This window comes from Sturnira hondurensis, unplaced genomic scaffold (genome assembly GCF_014824575.4).
Source record: "Sturnira hondurensis isolate 20B ecotype Veracruz unplaced genomic scaffold, ASM1482457v3 Scaffold0006496, whole genome shotgun sequence".
Taxonomy (NCBI): Eukaryota; Metazoa; Chordata; class Mammalia; order Chiroptera; family Phyllostomidae; genus Sturnira; species Sturnira hondurensis.
The window spans coordinates 2,089,561-2,111,388 of NW_028079127.1; the positions used below are offsets into that span (position 1 = coordinate 2,089,561).

Sequence of the window (21,828 nt, forward strand, 5' to 3'; positions counted from 1 at the left end):
CTTGTGCAAACAAACCCAATAAAAATCCCTTGAGGAAGGGGCTCTTGGCCCTTCTCCTTTGAGGGACTGGCCACCTTTCCTCCCCAAGCAGAGCTTGTCTTGGTAGTTTCGCTTTCATCCATGGCAGACGGGGGGACTTTGCCCCACAAAGGAGAGTAATAGGAAACTAATGGCAATGGAAAAAATATAATAAAGATTAAATTTTAAAATATCAATTGAAAATATAAACTAACACTACTCTTCTCAGTAAATATTACTTTGTTTTATGTGGGATGCCCCATCCTGTGGAGCTCTCCTGGCTGCTGCTGCTAAGAATAAGTGGTCCCAGACACAGTCTGTTGTTGCAGTGGGAAAGGGGGTGGTGATCCCCTCTCGTGGAGAACGCCCCCAGCCATGCTCCAAAATGGCTTTTATTAGGGTCAGAATGTGCTGGGGAACACAACATACATGCATAGCTTATCAGTCGATGTCCAAAGGCTACAGCTGTACAAAACAAATATTATCTTACAGATAACAATGAAGAAACACCAAGATCATTTCAGGTCACAGTCTGCGAGACATGCTGATACCAGATGGTTGTAAAGGTGATTTCATGGCACAAGGAGTTCACTCCTTTATGCTTTAAACTTAACTTAATCCTCTGGTTTATATCAGCAGGGCTACACAAAGCAAAGCAAGCTTCAAAGGATACCATGTATTTGTCAGGCCTGATTTCTCACCGGAACCCTCTGTGCTAGCATTGAGTCATGCCTGCCTCCTGCTTCCTGGCTTCCAGTCGAGACTTACTGGCCTCTTTTAAGGCCTGCTTGCATGTGGCTTCATTCTCGGAAACCACACAGAGCAGTCCCCAACAGTTTTAGAGAATATTATTAGGCTTTTATAAAGAGGTTATTTATGTTAGATATAATGAGCACACTGTTACTATTAAATGAACTAATAAATATTTTACAAATATAAAAATATACAACCTTATTTTGTATCAGTGACCTCATAGTGACTGAAGGCTCTTCATATGCCTAGAATAGAAAACTTATTCTGTATGATATGGTCACATTTTTAATTATTAATTTTGAAAACAATTGACTAATGTCCTACTAATATTATTGTATATTTAACTTTCTTACACTTACAATTTGATATATAATATCACAAAACATTATTAAAAATATAAAATAATTGAATTGACTGATTCTCTCCTTGACCAAATTCAGATTTCTTTGAGCTATCTTTAACTCTAGGCCTCAACTTTGGTCTATAAAAACTGCAGGATTTCTATACAAACAATTGTTTTCACCACCAACACTGAGAGACTTAACAAAATCTAATATAAATTCTAATGGCTCAAAGTCATATCCCTGTGATGACCCAGCTCTCCTTAAATTCCCACCTGGGAAAACTATCATAAAAAAATATACTGACTGTTTGAGCCAACACCTGAAAACAGTGCTCTTGTATCCCAGTCTCAGAAGGAGTGTAGGAGCCTAACTTCCATATGTGGGAGTTAGCAAACCCTGATGGCCTAATCCCACTGATCAACCTCCCTATCCATTTTCTGTATATTCCTACTTCTCTGACTCTGTGGGAGCCTCTAATCACTCCTCCTCTCTCACTCTCTCTTTAATACGCCTGGCCATCTCTTCAGAGCTTGAAGCTGAACTCGACTTAGACCAGACTCTCTTACCTACCACATATAGTGCAGTTATTGAGCAAAATCTGTCTTTCTGACTTTAACAAGTGTCTAGCTTTGTTTCTCTGACAGAATACATCAAAATATACCATGTATATGAATTAGAAGATACAGTATGATAATAAAGTCATTTTTGCCCAGATTATTCCATATATTCAACACCATCCCGATGAAAGTCTGAAATGTGTAAATGTGTAACTTAACATTCCAATTCTAATTAATGTGGAGATTTTAAAAGATCAAGAATAGCTACTATAATTTAAAAGAATATAGATGTAATTGTCTTACAAAATAAAAAGTTTTCATAAAAATCTATAATAAAAAAATAAAAAGTTTATTACAAAGCTATTTTCAATACTTATATAGGACGGTATTGCGAAACCAATAAACAGAAGGAAATTTAAAATCAAACACACAGAGACAAGTAAATTTGTTATATGATTGAGATGGCATTACAAACCAATGGGGAGAGAATAAACTATTTAATATATTGATCTGAGAGAAATTGTTATCTACATGAGAAAAACAAATTACATTTTAAACTCACCTAATTCATAAAAATAGAACACTGTCACATATAAAGGTTAAAAATGCAGTACCCATACATATTACTGTTTGCTATTCACATAGAGATATATAATTAAAACATGGAAATGCATGGGAATGATAAAAATAAAGATAACAGTACATCTGGAAGACAAATAAATATATACAGTCAGAGATGGGACACAGGGAGCTCTAATTGTGCCTGTAAAAATCTATTTCTTTAAAAATCATTTGAGGCAGCCCTGGCTGGGTGGCTAAGTTGCTTGGAGCATCATTCAGTACACCAAAAGTTTGAGGGTTTGGTCCCCAGTCAGTGGACGTACACCTAGAATGCATGTGAGATCCTCAGTCCCCTGGTGGTGGCACATGTGTGAGGGAACCAACGGATATGGATGTTTCTCTCTCCCTCACCCTCTCTGTCTTTTTCTTTCTAAAAATCAATAAACATATTCTCAAGTGAGGATTTAAAAAATTCATTTGAGGCAAATTTGACAAGATACCATAATTTTTTAAAATATTTTATTTATTTATCTTTAGAGAGGAAGGGAAGGAGNAGATCCTCAGTCCCCTGGTGGTGGCACATGTGTGAGGGAACCAACGGATATGGATGTTTCTCTCTCCCTCACCCTCTCTGTCTTTTTCTTTCTAAAAATCAATAAACATATTCTCAAGTGAGGATTTAAAAAATTCATTTGAGGCAAATTTGACAAGATACCATAATTTTTTTTAAATATTTTATTTATTTATCTTTAGAGAGGAAGGGAAGGAGAGAAATATCAATGTATGGTTGCCTCTCGTGAGTCCCCTGCTGGGAACTGGCCTGCAACCCAGGCATGTGTCCCGATTGGGAATCGAACTGCGATCGTCTGATTCACAGGCCCGCACTCAATCCACTGAGCTACACCAGCCAGGGCAAGACACCATAATTTTTTAAAAAGCTATTTGTTTTATTAGTTGTGTAACTCTCTGCATGTTGAAATTATTCTAAGTAAATTAGAAAAACAGAATTAACATTCATCAAGCTTTTGCTCTGTGTTAATCATGATGCTAAACACTTTTATTTACAATTTTCTATATTCCTCACAAAACTCTACAAAGTGATCATTATTTGGGGGCATTTTATTTACAGAGAAATTGAATGTCAGAAAGTTAAATTTCTAGAATATTAAAATATCCAGAAATGTCTGATTCTAAACACTGTACAGAGATTTCACTAAACCATGAATTTTTCAAGTGTGTCTGTGAGGAAAGAATGATGAATCCAAATCTCTTTTTCAAGTTTATTTTGTCTCCATAAATCCCTTTAGCGTAAATAAAGCACGAAAATACCTGGGGGTTTTTTCCCTCATGGTGCCCTATACCATGGAAGTTTTCAATACAATCATAAAGATTGTTTGCTAACAGATAAAAATTCTACCATAATTTGCCAAATGATAGGGATGGTATGCAACAAGAAAATAGGAATGATTTCTGAAGTATCTTCTGAAGTTATCTACCACTTTCTCCTTCAGTGTTGTTGAAAGGAGAAACTTCAACTACATGAAACTTCAAAAAAAAATGCCTACATGCATGTTTGGCTGTGATGTTTGCTGATTCAACTACTTTCCCCCTGACTTGCCTGTCCAGACACTTAAGCCTAGAAGGAGGGTTGATATTAGGAAAAGAGAGGGAATTGGAATAACCACTTCCTTTGACTCCCCAGGTAACATCAGCCAGAAGTGATAGATGCAGAAAATAGAAAAAAATATATATTATATTTTAAGCAATCTTTTCTGTTTCTATTTAACATTTTCTCTCAGATATATACTTTAAGGTCAAATTGCAGCTGTGTCATAGGGAATACAAATATTTAATATGTTCAGATATTTAAAAAATACTCCCTAGAGTGGTCGTACTGATTCTGCAATAAAAACTATGGTACATTTACACAATGGAATTCTATGCAGCAGAAAGAAAGAAGGAGCTCCTATCCTTTGTGAAAGCATGGATGGAACTGGAAAGCATTATGCTAACCAAAATAAGCCAGGTGGTGAAAGTTCATAAATTTTTCTGTTGTGTCATAATCCAGCTAACACATGGTGTCATTGGACTTTTTAATCTGTGTAAATCTGGGAATTTGATTCATGTAAAATGCTACTGTTGTTTTATTTGTAAATCTTGATTCCTGAGGCCTTAGTGAAGGATTGTTTCATGTTTTATTTGTATATCTTCACTTCTTCTGTAAATTGCCCATTCATATCCCTTATCCATTTTAAAACTTGTTTACCTAAATTTTCATATAGATGTATAGGAGTTATTTATATATTCCAGTTAGCAGTCTTCTGTATGTATGCATATATGTGTGTGTGTGTGTGTATATATATATATATATATATATATATATATATATATCATGTATTTATATACAACTAAATATAAATAAATATACATATATGGTGAACATATACTATATATTATATAAGTATACATAAGTAAATATATTGATAAATATATTTTTTCTAAGCTAATAAAATATTTATATGCTGTTTATCTAGAAGTTCTGCCACACCAACTTATTAAAATAAACTGGAAAAATGTAGGTTTGGGGGTAATATGTTTGATGGATGCTTTCATTCCAGGTATACCAGAAGCTTAATTAAAAAACAAAAATCTCACTGCTCTAGACCTTTTTCTCACAAATTTAAATGTTAGGACCCTCTGAAATACCTATGTTTTGTAAAGCTACTGTAATCAAGACAATATAACATCAGCAAATGTATAGACACATAGATTAATGGAATGGAGTAAAGAACCCAGAAATAGATCAATAAAGGTATGAGAGACTCCCCAAAATTGTTATTATATTCTGGAGGATGGGCTTCTTAAAGTACAGGCTTCTCCTTCTAGGTGACTATTCTAGGAATCCATTTGTATCAGTGTACCAGCTGGTATTGTTGTGAGAAGCTGCATTTAGCTTCAGTGAATTTTTTGAAGATACTTTCAACACATTTGCCCATTTTGTGGCAGATGATTTATGAGTTTACCTTTCCACACCTCACTCAGTGTTCAGCATTATTTGACCAACAGTGGAATGATGCCCATGCCCCACCCTCCTTATTTACCTAATCTCACCCTGAGTGACTTTTTTTTTGTTTCCCTGAGTGAAAAAAGTCCTCAAAGGGAAAGTTTTTGCCAGTGTGGGAGAGGTGAAACAAAAAAATGGCATGCATACTAAATCACATCAAAATTGATGAGTTCACAAACTGTTCTGAGCAGGGGATAGGTGTACAGCATCAAATGAAAAATACTTTGAAGGTAGCTGAGATTAAGTACACAATATTTTATAGAGAAATTCTGAGGGGTTTTGGGGTCCCCCTTGTATAGTCAATTGATCTATGACAAAAGAGCAAAGGCAAACCAATAAAGAAAGCATAATCTTACAACTAGTGGTACTGAAAAAGTTAGACATTCACATGCAAAAGTGTAATCTTATTCCTTTCCAATCTTACTCCTTTTAGCTGATTTAGAAAAAATCAACTAAAAATGGATGTTAGACCTAAAAAAAAACTTCTGGAAAAAAAAACTGGAGAAAAGTCTATGTGAATTTGGGTTTAGCAATGAGCTTTTAGATGTAACAGCAAATCAAAATTCATAAAAGAACAATATGATAAATTCAACTTCATTAAACTTAAAAAAACTTTTTATCAGTTAAAGAGACAGGCAAAATAAGAAAAGCCATAGACTGGGAGAAAATATTTGCAAGCCACATAACTGATAAGTTATTTTTACCTACATGTACAAGAAACTCTGAAAATTTAACAATAAGAAAGTAAACAACTCAAGGGATGAGTGAAAGATCAGAACAGACACCTTACTAAGGGAGATATACAGGTGGAAAATAAACATATGAAAATTTCTCAACATCAATTGTTATTTGGTAGTTACAAATTAAAACAATAAAATGCCACTACAAACCTATTAAAATGGGTAAAATCCAAAAAACTAAAATATAAAAAAACTTGTGAGGATCTGGAACAACAGAAATTTTCATTCATTCCTGGAATACAAAATAGCACAACCACCTTGGAAGACATTTTGGCAGCTTCTTATAAAGTTAGACATACTCACAACATATAATTCATCAGTTGTACTCCTAGATATTTATCCAATTAATTTGAAAACATATGTGCACACAAAAATCTACACATGAATGTTTAAAACAGCTTTATTCATTAATTGCCCCAAACTGGAAGCAACCAATATATCCTTCAGCAAATTAATGAATCAATAAATGGTGGAATTATACATCATACAATAGAATGTTACTCACCAAATTTAAACAAATCAGTTGTGAAGACTTGGAGTAATCTTAAATGCATGCTGCTAAGAAAAATAAATCAATCTGAAAAATATATATGTTGTATGATTCCATTGTATGATATTCTGGACAAAGTATAACTAGGAAGGCAGTAAAATGATCAGTTTTTATAAATTAATAATACTTCCTAGTTTCTGTACTTTAAAATGCTTTGACAACTTGGGAACTGCATACCCAGGAAAAATCTTACTCTCCCAAATTTAGCTAATTCCTAGAGATAGCAAAAAACTTTTCAGAAAGCATAACTTTGATTTGTTAACCAAGCAATCCTGAGCCAACACCCCAAAACATCTCCTTTATCCAGATCCCACACACTTAGCAGATACTCCTTACATGATGAAAATGACACTTGATTTATGTCTTTATGAGAAAAATATCATATAAATTTCAACATCAAGACATTCCACAAGTACTTGACCAGTTATTCTCAAAACGGTCAAGATAATAAATACAAGAGAAATCTGAGCCAAGAGGAGCCAAAGGAGACTTGACAATTAAATGTAGTGTAATATCCTTGATGGAATCCTCAAACAGAAAAGGAACACTATGTAAAAACTAACAAAATTTGAATAAACTATGATTTTAATAGTGGTGTATCAATATTGATGTATTAATTATAATAAATATGTCATCCAGATAAGATTTTAACAATGGCAAGTAGGTATAGGATATGTGAAAATTCTCCATAATATTTTCTTAATTTTTCTGTAAATCCAAATTCTTCCAAAACAAAGTCTGTTTAAAAATAAAATGTACAGCAAGGTAAAATATTAATCATTCAAAATATTTCAATATCAGAGGAGTTTTGGGTAGTTTCTGAAACAAGTTTTAGAAAATACATCTCAAATTTAATTGGGGAAAATGAATAGAATGCAATCTATTAAATATTTCCCAATTTAAGGTATTTTGAAAATAACTATGAATGGAAAAAATCTGTATAAACAAACAGTTTAGAAGTCTAGGTATTTTTTAAAAGAGAAATAAAAATTAGCAAAAATAATTTCTTAAAATAGCTTATTTTTAAAATTATTAAGGTAATATTGTTTACCTCAGAATGTATTTGAGTCCATGTGATACACAAGCCCACAAAATGTAGGGTAAGTAAAATGAGCATCCTGGCTACCCAACAGTATGTCTCAATTAGGAGAGGCAGAAAGAGGAGAGGGGAAGTGGATGTTTCCAAATTGAAGCAATTTGCTCACAAACATAATCTTCAAAATAATCCTGAAATCGTCACAAGGCAAAAGATCAGCTCAAATAATGGACTCTGCTAACCATAGTGTGTTACACAAATCTTAGGGTTGCTAGGAATGGCATCTTTGAGTTATCACCCAGTATTATCATGTACAGGTAGAAAAAAATAACCAACTAAAAGAAAGGCTTTACATGCTCACTTCAGCAGCACTCTTGCTAAAATTGGAACAACACAGAGATTAGCATGGCCCTTGCACAGGATGACATAAAAATTGTTGAAGCATCTCATATTTTGGAGAATGGGGACTTTTTGTTTAATGGGTATGGAGTTTCCATCTGAAATAATGAAAAGGTTTGGGAGGTGGATGTTAGTGATGGTTGCATAATAATGTGAAGGAGTTTACTGCCACTGAACTATTTTTTGAGAGACATTTAAAACAGTATGATACTTTATTTTATTTATTTTGGGGGGTAAGTCCATGTAGGAATAAATCCACTTAATGAAAACTGACAAGTAGTAAGAAGAATGCTTTTTCTATAAAAATAATTTCAAGTTGCAAACCATACAACTCACATTAACTATCTCCACAGTCAATGCATGCATATGCCAGTTTATATCAAAGATATAATCAAAATAATCTATAGGTTATGGTTGACATTTTGTTAAGCATTGTAGCCACTAATTGTACTACAATAGTGAACACTGTACCAAATGATGACTGAAACAGTTGAAAGCTGGATCATATATTCATTTTACAAAATATACACAGCAAACACTTTTGGTTAGTTAGTTAGCTAGTTAATTAGTTTATAAATCTTTCTGTTTATTGCATTATACCACAAGAGTCCCTTTGACCCATAAATAATACATTTATTTTCTTTAATCCTCTTTAGTAAATAACTATCAATTTTCCTTCTTTAAAAAAGTATATTTTACTAATTATGCTATTACAGTCATCCCAATTTCCCTTCACTCCTCACCACCCTGCACACCCTCTACCACTGACATTCCCCACTTTAGTTCATGCCCATGTGTCATAATTATAAGTTCTTTAGCTTCTACATTTCCCATACTATTCTTGCCCTCCCCCTGTCTATTGTCTACCTACCATCTATGCTATTTATTCTCTGCATCTTTTCCCCCCTTCTCCTCCTCCCACTCCCCTGTTGATAACCCTCCATGTGATCTCCATTCCTGTGGTTCTGTTCCTGTTCTAGTTGTTTGCTTAGTTTGTTTTTGTTTTAGATGTGGTTGTTAATAATTGTGAGTTTGCTGTCATTTTACTGTATATGTTTTTATCTTCTTTTTCTTAGATAAGTACCTTTAACATTCCATATAATAAGGGCTTGGTGATGATGGACTCCTTGAACTTGACCTTATCTGAGATGTGCTTTATCGGCCCTTCCATTCTAAATGAAAGCTTTGCTGGATAGAGCAATCTTGGATGTATGTCTTTGCCTTTTATGATTTGCAATACTTCTTCCAAGCCCCTTCTTGCCTGCAAGGTTTCTTTTGAGAGATCAGCTGACAGTCTGATGGGAACTCCTCAGTAGGTAACTGTCTTCTTATCTCTTGTTGTTTCTAGGATTCTCTCCTCATCATTAATCTTGGCTAATGTAATTATAATGTGCCTTGGTGTGTTCCTCCTTGGGTCCAACTTCTTTGGAATTCTGAGCTTCCTGAACTTCCTGAGAGTCTATTTTCTTTGCCAGATTGGGGGAAGTTCTCCTTCATTATGTTTTCAAATAAGTTTTCCATTTATATCCTTCCTGTTCTTCTGGCACCCCTGTGATTCAGATGTTGGAATGTTTAAAGTTGTCTTTGAGATTTTTAAGCCTCTCCTCATTTTTTTGAATTCTTGTTTCTTCATTCTGTCTGGTTTCTGTCTTCCTTCTCATCCACTCCATTGATTTGAGTACCAGTTTCCTTCCCATCACTATTGGTTCCCTGTACCTTTTCCTTTATTTCATCTAGCATAACCTTTATTTTTTAATCTAATTTGCAACCAAATTCAACACATTCTGATAGCATCCTGATCACCAGTACTTTGAACTGTGCATCTGGTAGGTTGGCTATCTCTTCATCGCTTAGTTTTATTTGTCCTGGAACTTCAATCTCTTCTTCCATTTGAGCCATTTTTTTTTATCTTGAAGCACCTGTCATGTAGTGAGAGGTGGAGACTTAGGTGTTCACCAGGCAGGGCCACCCAGTCACTGGGTTGTGACCCTATTGTGGCGTGTGTCTACCTACTCCTTCATCTTGGCTGGAAGTTCTAAAATAGTATGATATTTTAAATGTGTGTGTGTGTGTATAATAACAAAATAAAAGGAAAAGATTTGGGAAATACAAGAAAGGTCAATTCCTTCCTAAATGAAGACAGTATAGAGAACTGAGCCAGGAATGGAAAAGTACTGGGTATCCAGGAAGCCAAGTTAAGACCAGGTGGCCAGAAGAAGAAACTCACTGCAAGAATGGCATCACCCCTCCATTCCCTGTTCAAACACAAAATGTTAAATTTTATATCCTTTCTAACCCCTTGCTTTTTCCATACTGATATGGAAAAATCCATAAGCCCACCTTTTTTTAAAAAGCCTGTCTTTGACTGCAAGCCCATTTTGTTCTAGCTTACAAAAGCCGCCAAACAAAGCAGTCCCCCAGATGGCTCAGAGGACCTACCTTTCTCTGTGTACCTCCCCTCTGCTTGGGCATACACTTAATAAAACCTATCTGAAAATTACATTGGAATTTCCTCTTGACTATCTTGGAAAACTCAAGAACCCCAACTTTAGTTTGTATAATTTATTTCCTTGAGTTAAAGAACTACATAATAAATTCACTCTTTTATTTTTTTATTTGCATGTAAGTGTAAGAAATACTATAGAAAAAGCCCATGTACAGATTACCCAGTTGCCCCAATAACATTTTGCAAAACTATAGTACAATATCATAATCAGGATATTAAAATTGATAGCTAAAATGCAGAACATTTCCATCCTTCAAGGATCCCTCATGCTGCCCTTTTATATCAAATCCATTTCATTCCTGCCCCACCCTATCTTTAACCTTTGCAACCCCTAATCTATTTTCCACTTCTATACTTTGGTCATTTTAAGAATGTTATAGAAATAGAATCATACAGTATGAAAATTTGGGGAATTGGCCTTTTGTCGCTCAGTATAATTCTTTAGAGATTCATCCTCACTGTTGTGTGCATCAATATTTTGCTCTGCTTTATTGCTAAGTAGTATTTCATGTGTGGATACATAACAGTTCAACTCAGTGGCTTTTAACCTTCAGTATCTCATGACACACATAAATTAATTATTAAAATTCTGTAGTACAATAAAACTATTTTTTGATGATCTAACAAAACAATAGGTATAATTTTGATCCACACATACCAGATAGCTACTGTCGTGTTGGTTGTTGTCTTTTTTTATTTGATAATCTAAGAGAAAAGAGGTCAATGCCCTGACTGAATAGTCAGGTACTGCGTGTTTTAAAATTCTTATAGCACGTGGGTTGAAAATCTCTGGTTTAACTACTCACCCAAGGAAGGACATATAAACTGTTTCTATTTGGGGCTGTTATGACTAAAGTTGCTATAAATATTGATGTATGGATTTTTGCATCAGTGAAGTTTTAGATTTTTCTAGGGTCTATGTGCAGCAATGCACTTGCATGATTAATTTTATAGAAACCTGTCAAACTATTTTCTAGAGTGGCAGTTCCATTTTCTGTTCCCAGTAGCAATGTATTAGTAATTTGGTTTCTCTGAATCCCTATCAGCCTTTGGTGTTACACTTTTTTTTAAAATTTTAAGCATCCTGAAATATGTGTACTGATATCATTGTGACTTTGTCATTTTCCTAATGGCTAATTATATTGTAATCTTTTTATATATCATCTATATATCCTTCAATGAAACATCACTTCACTTATTTTGTTCATTTTCTAATTGAATATTTTTTATTTTGTTGAACTTTGAGAGCTCTTTATATTGTCAGATACTATTGAATATGTTGAATATTTTGTTTGAAAATATTTCCTCCACACTGTAGCTTGTTTTTAATCCTCTTAATTAAATATTTTAATTTTAATGAAGTCTAATTTACCAATATATTCTTTTGTATATTCTTTTGTATATTATTTTTTATATTATGCTTCTGCTAAAAAATCCTCTAGATTCTGAAAATGTTCTATTTTTTCTAGAAGTTTTATACTTTTTCATCTAACATGTAAAGCCTGTAATTTATTTTGTATTCATTCTTATATAAGATATAAGACATGTCAAGGTACGCTTTTTTGACTATAGATGCCCAACTTCCCCAGCACAACTTATTTAAAAATATCCTGGACTGTGGGGGGACTCCGCCTACAGGGCCCCCCCAGCTGCCACAGATGAGAATAAGTCTACCAAGACATGATCTGCTTTAGGAGGAAAGGTGGCTGATCTCTGAAAGGAGAAGGGCCCTGAGCCTTTTCCTCAATGGGCTTTTATTAGGTCCATTTTGTACAGAAATACAGGTAGAAGCTCATTAATCATTGTTAGGCAGTAAGGATCAAACAATAGATGACATACACAGAACTGTGAGGGCTTATTTTGAGTCAGGGTCTGTTAGCTAAAGGGCTACAAAACTTTGGGAAACAAACTCATTGCCTGCTTGGATATTTATCATTTAATCAAGAGCAAACCAGGTTTCACAGGAGTTTATATATTCTTTCTTAGGCCTGATCACCCAGGGAACCCACTCGTTTCAGCACAGGGCTACACTGCTCTCTGTCATTATTTTAGGCTTGAGTCAGGCAGGGAATTAAGGCAGCCAAGAGATTAGGAGACTTCTGGCAGACAGAATGAGGACTCAGGCTATGTCAAAGCTGAGGAGCAAGGGGCCCATCAACCCCTTTTGCTATAGCCCCCAAAGTCCTTCCCTGGTGCCTCCCCATAATTGTGCCCATCTTAGGTCATTGCCCCCTTGGGGAATCCTATCTGTCATTTGCTAACAGATCAAGCATTGGGGGCCAGATATGGATAAAGTAAAAGGGGCAGAAGTGGCGCTCTTGCCAGGGAGATAAGCTTTGTCTCTTTAGTGGCGTATGGTCCAAAGGTCGCTCACTTGGCCTTAGCCATGAAGGGGTTACAGCTTCTGGAACTAGACAGGGTGGTTCCCAACACGAGACCACAAAATTATATCACATATCATAATAAACTCAAAGTGAATAAAAGACTTAATATAAATTGTAACACCATAAAAGTTCAGAAGAGAACATGGGCAAGAAAATTTCAAATATCCCATGTAGCAATATTTTTGCTAATATGTCCCCCATGGCAAGGTATATAAAGTAAAGAAAAACACACACACACAAATAGGACCAGAGCAAATTAAAAAACGTCTGTACAACTAAAGAAAAAAGCAGCAGAATAAAAAGGAGACCAACCACATGAGAAAACATATTTCAATGATACCTCAAATAAGAATTTGATATACAAAATATCAAAGAGCAAGCAGCATTGTTCCTTCTTGAACCCCTCAGCACATGCAGTACAACAATGCTGCCTTGTGAGTTGCTCTGCCCTAGTGAATACCTAAGACTCTGCCCCCTAATACCTGACAGGCATGTGCAGACAAAAACAAAAAACAAAAAAACAAATGAAAGAACAGATCAGTGCTCCAAAAACAGAACTAAGTGATGAAGAAATGGTCAACCTATCAGACACACAATTCAAAACATTGGTAATCAGGATACTCACAGAATTGGTTGAGTATGGTCACAAAATAGAGGAAGAAGTGAAAGCTATGCAAAGTGGAATAAAGAAAAATGTACAGGGAACCAACAGTGAAGGGAAGGAAACTGGGACTCAGATCAAAGACTTGGAACAGAAGGAAGAAGTAAACTTTCAACCAGAACAGAATGAAGAAACAAGAATTCAAAAAAAAAAATGAGGGGGAGGCTTAAAAACCTCCAAGACAACTTTAAATATTCCAACATCTGAATCACAGGGGTTCCAGGAGAACAGGAAGGGTGAAAAATGAAAAACTTATTTGAAAACATAATGAAGAACTTCCCCAATCTGGCAAAGGAAATGGACTTCAAGGAAATCCAGGAAGCTCAGAGAGTCCCAGAGTAGTTGAACCCAAGGAAGCATTATACAAGATTAGAGACAAGGAGAGAATCTTAAAAGCAGCAAGAAAAAGGAGGCAGTTACCTACAAAGGAGTTTCCATAAGACTGTCAGCTAATTTCTCAAAAGAAACCTTGCAGGCAAGAAGGGCCTGGAAAGAAGTATTCAAAGTCATGTAAGGCAAGGACCTACATGCAAAATAACTCTACCCAACAAAGCTATCATTTACAATGGAAGGGCAGATAAAGTGCATCCCAGAGAAGGTCAAGTTGAAGGAGTTCATCATCACCAAGCCCTTATTATATGAAATGTTAAAGGGACTTACCTAAGAAAACAAAGATGATCAAAAATATGATCAGTAAAATGACAACAAACTCACAACTATCAATGGCAGAACATAAAAACAAAAACAAACTAAGCAAACAACTAGAACAGAAACAAGAGTCACAGAAATGGAGATCATATGCAGTGTTATCAGCAGGGAAGGGGAGGGGTGAAATGGGGAAAAAGGTACAGGGAATAAGAGGCATAAATGGTAGGTATAAAATAGACAGGGGGAAGCTCTGGCTGGCGTAGCTCAGTGGATTGAGTGCGGGCCTGCGAACCAGACATCTCGGTTCGATTCCCAGTCAGGGCACATGCCTGGGTTGCAAACCGGTTCCCTGCAGGCTAACTACCAGCAGGGGATGCACAAAAGGCAACCATACATTGATGTTTCTCTCCCTCTCTCCTTCCCCTCTAAAAATAAATAAATAAATAAAATCTTAAAAAAAATAGACAGGGGGAGGTTAAGAATAGTATGGGAAATGAAGAAGCCAAAAAACTTATGAGTATAACCCGTGAACATGCACTAAGTGGGGGAGATGTGGGTGGGATGGGAGTGCAGGATGGAGAGGAATAAAGGGGAGAAAAATGGGATAACTGTAGTAGCATAATCAGCTATATATATTTTTTGTTGTTGTTTTTTAAAGATTTTGTTTATTTATCTTTAGAAGGGAAGGGAAGGGGAGAGGGAGAGAAACATCAATGTACAGTTGTCTCTCATGTGTCCCCCACTGGGAACTGGCCTGCAACCCAGGCAAGTGCCCTGACTGGGAATCGAACTGTGATCCTTTTGTTGACAGGCCCATGCCAAATCCACTGAGATACACCAGCCAGGGCCACTAAAATATATTTTTAAAAAACAGGAAGCTTCCTAGACCTGGCTGCTTGTTGTATCTGGGTGTTTTTGTTTGTTTGCTTGTTTGTTTTGATTTGATTTGTTTTGGTTTTGGTCTGCTCTGCTCGCCCATTGTGTTCTCTCTCTCTCTCTCTCAAAGACTGGGTGAAGAGATATAATTTGTTTCCTCTGACTGTTTATAGCAACTTATTTTCAATGGTCATTCCAATTGAACCCCTCCTCTTTGCTGATGGTGTTGGGCTCATCTGCTGTCAGGGGCTCCTGCCAATCTCAGGGAGGAATGATCCCATGAGAGGAGCGAGGGCTTTCCATCATTACATTGGGGTTGACTTCTTCTGCTGGGTGGGATGACAGATGCCCTGCCCATTCATTGTGCTGTTCCTCTAACCTAGGGTTCCAAGCAGTTCATTTCTTACCCATCTTTCAGAGTTCTTCTTTTGAGCCACTCTAAATGTTTAGTTTTGCTTAGTAGAGAGGAGCTGGAAGAAATGGGTCAATGTCATGCCTAGATCTGAATTCCTGGGTTTGGATTTATTACAACAGTGAGAGAGTTTATTAATTTCACAGATTGCTAAGCTATGTATGATAGAGTCAGGATTCAAATCTAAGTCTGTCTAAGCACAAATTATATGCTATCTGCTCTAATCAACTGCCAATTTTTAGAGAAATATTAATATAAAACATCCACTAACTAATAGTAAAAATGTGTTTCCACCTAGGACTCATGTTTGGCATATGGAATAATTTTATTTTAATTATGTCTGTTCCCCAATCTCCCAAACTGGAGTCATAAGTAGAAACTGAGTGATAGATACCTACATGCTACCTAAACAGAAATGCTGTTTTTCTGGGCACCGTTCCTCAGTGTAATCACCTTCTACTTTTTCAAATACTCCCTTTCCTATGGCTCTTCACATTATATTCCACTGCACATTTAACACCTGTTAAACCAGATGCCCTGCAGGTAACATTAGCTTCTCAGTATGGCTCTGCCATAAAGAAATTGCTATTATTTTCCACATCTAACCTGAGGGTAAAGAAAGTTGATTACCATCAAGGCATTTGAGATCCCACTTGACAGCACAGAACACTGAATCTGTTCTAGAAATGGTTACATAAATAGTCCAGTTACAAGGTTCATTTTTTGTAGCACTTATATATAAAACAAACAAAAAGATGCAAATTATATTTAGAACAGAAAGGCAACTTTTCTCAACAAAAGTCATTGTCAGGTTCGTAGTTCCACAATATCAGGCCAAGGAAGGAAGTAGTAAAATGGGTCAGGATTAAGACAGTCTGCAAGAACAGTCCTTACCATAGAAAAGTATGCTTGAAACCTATATTACCTAAAAACCAATGTCACTTCAATAAATTTAATTTAAGAAATGATAAAATAAAACAGCTTTAAAAAGAACAATCATTTTCAGAATAAATTGCTCCTGACATGATGCCCCTTTATATAACATTATGGGATACATATCCCTTTATATATCAGTATGAGGTGTACATATCTGACTCCTTGGTTAAAAACTAAAAAGAAACGGGTTTTAACACTGAAGCTTGTGAATAACAGATGGGTCTACTAATGGAAATAGGCTGCAATAATCTCCCTTTTTCTGTGAAATTTCTAATCTTCAATGAAGGTAGACAGTGAACTGGGTTTGTAGTTTGCTTAGCAGGGAAGAGCTGAGAGAAATGGTTTAATGTCCTAAAATGGTGTACTAAGTCACCCCATTGGCCAAGAGGACTCTCCTGGGGACCTTTGTTTTGGTTGTTTCCATGAAAGATGAAATAAAAATGTCTTAGTTTAAAAGCACAATGCACACAAGTGAATGGCCTAAAACCTGGCTGTGCCCCAAGGAGGCACTTTAAGTGCACAGTCTCATAAGTCCACACAAGACATAGACTCAATTAAGTGAGGTCAATACTGAGAGGATTTCCTCTGATGGGAACTGAATGTCCCTGACTTGCAGCCTCCTTCCTTCCCTTCCATCCTTCTCTCCTTCCTTCCTTCCTTCCTTCCTTCCTTCCTTCCTTCCTTCCTTCCTTCCTTCCTTCCTTCCTTCTTTCTTTTCTTTCTTTCTTTCTTTCTTTCTTTCTTTCTTTCTTTCTTTCTTTCTTTCTTTCTTTCTTTCTTTCTTTCTTTCTTTCTTCTCTCTTTTCTTTCTTTCTTTATTGTATTTAGAAGATATCATACCAGGAAGCAGCATAACTGCACTTCAGTTGTCTCAGTTTGGAATCCCTTTTCCTATGTTTTCTGTCTTAGAAAGACTTTATTCTTCAAGGTTTAGTAAAAATGCCTGCTGAAAGCTCTAGAGCTCAGCACTGCATCTTACTCAACTTTGTATTGTGGTGCCAGCCTACTATGGCACACATATAGGGACCTGCTCCAGCTCATCCTTAGCTCTCAGCACCATGCTTCCCTGATGCCAGATCTCTCACTATCCATTATGGATTGGGCTGCATTGTGTGAATGCATATTTTTGTGATTATTTTTATTTCTATATGTTTCTTCGATAATTAGTTCTGTTTTTCCTTATTATATTCTCAGAATGAGCACATTACCTGGCACATATTTTGCAATAAAGAGAAATATTTATTTATTTTTAAATATATTTTACTGATTATGCTACTACAATTATCCCATTTTTCTCCCCTTTATTCCTCTCCATCCTGCACTCCCATCCCACCCACATCTCCCCCACTTAGTGCATGTCCACGGGTTATACTCATAAGTTCTTTGGCTTCTTCATTTCCCATACTATTCTTAACCTCCCCTTATCTATTTTATACCTACCATTTATGCCTCTTATTCCCTGTACCTTTTTCCCCATTCTCGCCCCTCCCCTTCCCTTCTGATAACACTGCATGTGATCTCCATTTCTGTGACTCTTGTTTCTGTTCTAGTTGTTTGCTTAGTTTGTTTTTTTTTTATGTTCTGCCATTGATAGTTGTGAGTTTGTTTTCAAATTATGTTTTCAAATAAGTTTTTCATTTTTCACCCTTCCTGTTCTCCTGGAACCCCTATGATTCAGATGTTGGAATATTTAAAGTTGTCTTGGAGGTTTTTAAGTCTCTCCTCAATTTTTTTGAATTCCTGTTTCTTCATTCTGTTCTGGTTGAAAGTTTACTTCTTCCTTCTGTTCCAAGTATTTGATCTGAGTCCCAGTTTCCTTCCCTTCACTGTTGGTTCCCTGTACATTTTTCTTTATTCCACTTTGCATAGCTTTCACTTCTTCCTCTATTTTGTGACCATACTCAACCAATTCTGTGAGTATCCTGATTACCAATGTTTTGAACTGTGTGTCTGATAGGTTGACCATCTCTTCATCACCTAGTTCTGTTTTTGGAGCACTGATCTGTTCTTTCATTTGTTTTTTGTTTTTTGGTTTTTTGTCTCCACATGCCTGTCAGGTATTAGGGGGCAGAGCCTTAGGTATTCACTAGGGTGGGACAACCCACATGGCTATGTTGTCGTGCTGCATGTGGGAAAGGGGCCTAAGAAAGAGTAGTGCCATTTGCTAGACTCTCAGCCAGCTTTTGGTACCTTCCCCTGCTTCCCACAAGCAAATTGGGTCCCTCTGGTGCTTGTTCCCCAGGCGGGTGGGTTTGTGTATGGTCTAGGACCCTGTGGGTCTCTCCAGCAAACTCTTCTGTCAGGCTGGGAGTTTCTCCTGCCAGCACAACCCCCACAGTTTTTGCAGCCAGAGGTTTTCAGCCTTTATTTGCCTGTGCTGGAATGCTAGGTTGCATGTTCTGTCTCGCTCCCCAGTTGTTCCTCCCCATTCATCCACACAGAAATGTGAGACTTCCCGGTTGGCCAGCTGCTGCTGCCTGCTCTGGTCCTCCAGATGACAACTTGCCATGATTCCTCTACATGCTGGCTACTCATTTTGACCCCTCCTATGGGTATGGCTGAACGTTTCTTCTTTAACTCCTTGGTTGTCAGACTTCACTGCAGTTCAATTTCATGGCACTTCTTGTTATTTATTTCTATTTTAAATTGGTTGTCCTTCTTTTGATTGTGTGAAGTGGAATACTATATCTACCTACACCTCCATCTTGGCCAGAAATCCTTTGATCTGGTAAGCTTCTTTATCCACAGTCTAAAATCACTCCTTACCAGTCCAGAGACTCCTGAGCAGTTTGGGGGAGGGAGCCTGGGAGGGAAACAATAGAGCAATCCCCTCCACCCCCATCCTCCAACAAAAGATATTCAGCAGCCAGTCTTGCCAAGACCCCTTCACACCTCAGGCAACACAATCAGGACCAGTGGAAGCACCAAGGGCATGAGATAAACCAAGTAAACCAAAATAGCACTCCAAAGACTCTGAAAATTAAACTACCATTAGAACCACAGCTCACTCCTCAGGACCTGGTTTTAAATGGGGTGATTACATGCAAACATAAAAGATTTAAATGAAACTGTGAATCTCCTAATGCAATAGACAAAGTATCTAAGGCACAGTAAAATACCACTCATCATACAACAAACCAGGTAAATCACAGCTTGAATAGAAATCAATGAGTGGACACCAATACCTAGATGAATCAGCTGGTGGATTATTGGATAAGAATTTTAAAGCAACTGTCATAAAAATGCTTCAAAAATCAATTATGAATTTTCTTTAAAAAATTTTAAAGTCTCAGCAAGGAACTAGAAATTATTTTAAAAAGAAAATAGAAATTATAAAGTTTAAAAATACAATAACAGAATTAAATTCAATCCCTGGATTTTGTGGAATTTTCCAGTTTTAAATAAAATGCTGTACATCAAAATGTCATGTATATTCATGTAGAATACAAGTCTAGCGTATCTTAAAATACTTCCCTTTAAGTAAATCCTAGAAATTTGACACCAAGAAATGCTATATTCTTATAGTTAATCACATATTGAATCAAAAGAATCATTTCATCTTCAACCTAAGAAAAATTATTTCCCTAAACTATGCCTCTCACTGCTTCTACAGATTAAAAATATTTAGCAAATAACTATTAAGAAAATTTATAGAATTTTATACCTCCCTAAATTCATAATTTGACATTATCATTAGTTATATTTGAGGAAGCAAGTACCTCATTCTAAAAACATGAGAGCATAGACTCTAGTCTTATATGCCCATTGTGATCAGCACTGAGAAGCTCACAGTCCAAGCCTTCATGGTTTATTCAAGAGCCAGGTTTTTTCTTCCCAGTCCCCTTCACCCACCCTCTCTGTCAATTATCACTGCAAGGTCCTGGGACCATCTAGTGAGGCTTGAAAGACTATGGATCCAGTGTCCTGTAGAGCAGCCCTGGCAGTCACATTCCCCCCAAAAAGGCTGATACCTCTGTAGCATGGCATGTGAATAGGAAGGAACCTCAAACACAAACACATTACAAAAATCTGCCACATTTGAGGTATTGGAAGAATTTGCACCCCACCTCCGAGTCAGGCCGAGTTCTTTCTTAATTTCTAAGAAATTAAAAAATTGAAAGCAATTTTTGTGACCCTAAAATTTAAAATTTGAACTTCAGGTAGGTTATCTAATCTTTTTAATTTAACACTATGAAAATCCAGAAAGAAATAAGAAATCAGACACTGTCATATGATAGCACTCATTAGAAAAACAGCTAATTGTATTATAATCTGTTATCATTTCAATTACAGTGCCAATGAAGGCAAAATTTTAGGAAGATTGAATAACCATGGCCTCAAATCACTATAAGAGTCATAAGACAATCACAGATTGTGGAGTAAAATAGTTTTTACTACCAGCATCAGATATATTTATAAAAGAGAAAATGTCTAAAAACTAATTCTTAACTTAAGGCACATCCTGAAAATTTGGACTTGTTATAAGTGCAATACAAATGTAATAACTGTAGTTAGGGCTGAAATAGCTAAAATTAAACTAAGATTTTGAAAGAAGGGGTTGCAAACTACAGTATCAGTTAAACCCACAATCTCGCCAGGTCTTATGTATGGAAATTAGTAATTTAATTAGGAAAGCATGGAATTTGAGTAATCAGATGAAGATGTAGTATAGTAACAATCAACTCTGAGAACTGAACGCCTAACGTAAACTGAGCTCCCTTTGCATACCCATCAGATGAAGTATTTGTTCCTGACATTCTCAAGGGCCTGTGAACATCCTCACTCCTAGAGTTTCCATTTTTTAGTTGTATATCCTATGTCTTCCCATTTCTTACTATCCAAGATCCTGCAATACCTACAAGCCTAGACACAGAATCAAGTGTCAGAAGTCTCCAAGGGCCCATAGCAATGTCAAACCTAAAAGAGAAAAAATGCCCTCCAAAAAGAATTAAAAGGCTTTGTTTATCTCTATCTACATAATTCTTGAAATATGTGTAAAAATAGGTTCTGAAGATGCCAGGCTAAGGAAAAAGGGCATAACTTTAAATCCCACTTAATATATCTGTAACACAATTTGAAGTATTTCTGAATTCAGGGTTTTCGCACAGGCAGCAGGAAGTAGCTCTAATGAGTTGCTTGATTGATCATTGAAACATAGGTTCAACAAAGACCCAAACTAAATGAAATTCAGATGCTAGCAATTTCTTAATGTATGATGGAAGAAGGACTCTAGGGACTTAGGGAGATATAAATATTGGAAGGGATTTAATGTGTGCAATTCCCTGTCCAAACCAATCTCTTGTCTCAAAGTCAGGGATGCTGGTAGGAATTATTGTGCCTGAAATAGTTTCCTTAATTTCAGCGGGAACAACACTTGGTCATG

General features: G+C 36.2%; 1 non-coding gene across 1 annotated transcript; it reads left to right on the top strand.

The window, feature by feature from the left end:
* The first annotated feature begins 7,976 nt into the window (after window positions 1–7,976).
* LOC118989680 (U6 spliceosomal RNA) lies at window positions 7,977–8,079 on the top strand. The gene has a single exon (XR_005067056.1). It is a non-coding gene; the product is annotated as a U6 spliceosomal RNA (small nuclear RNA).
* The last annotated feature ends 13,749 nt before the right edge of the window (window positions 8,080–21,828 follow it).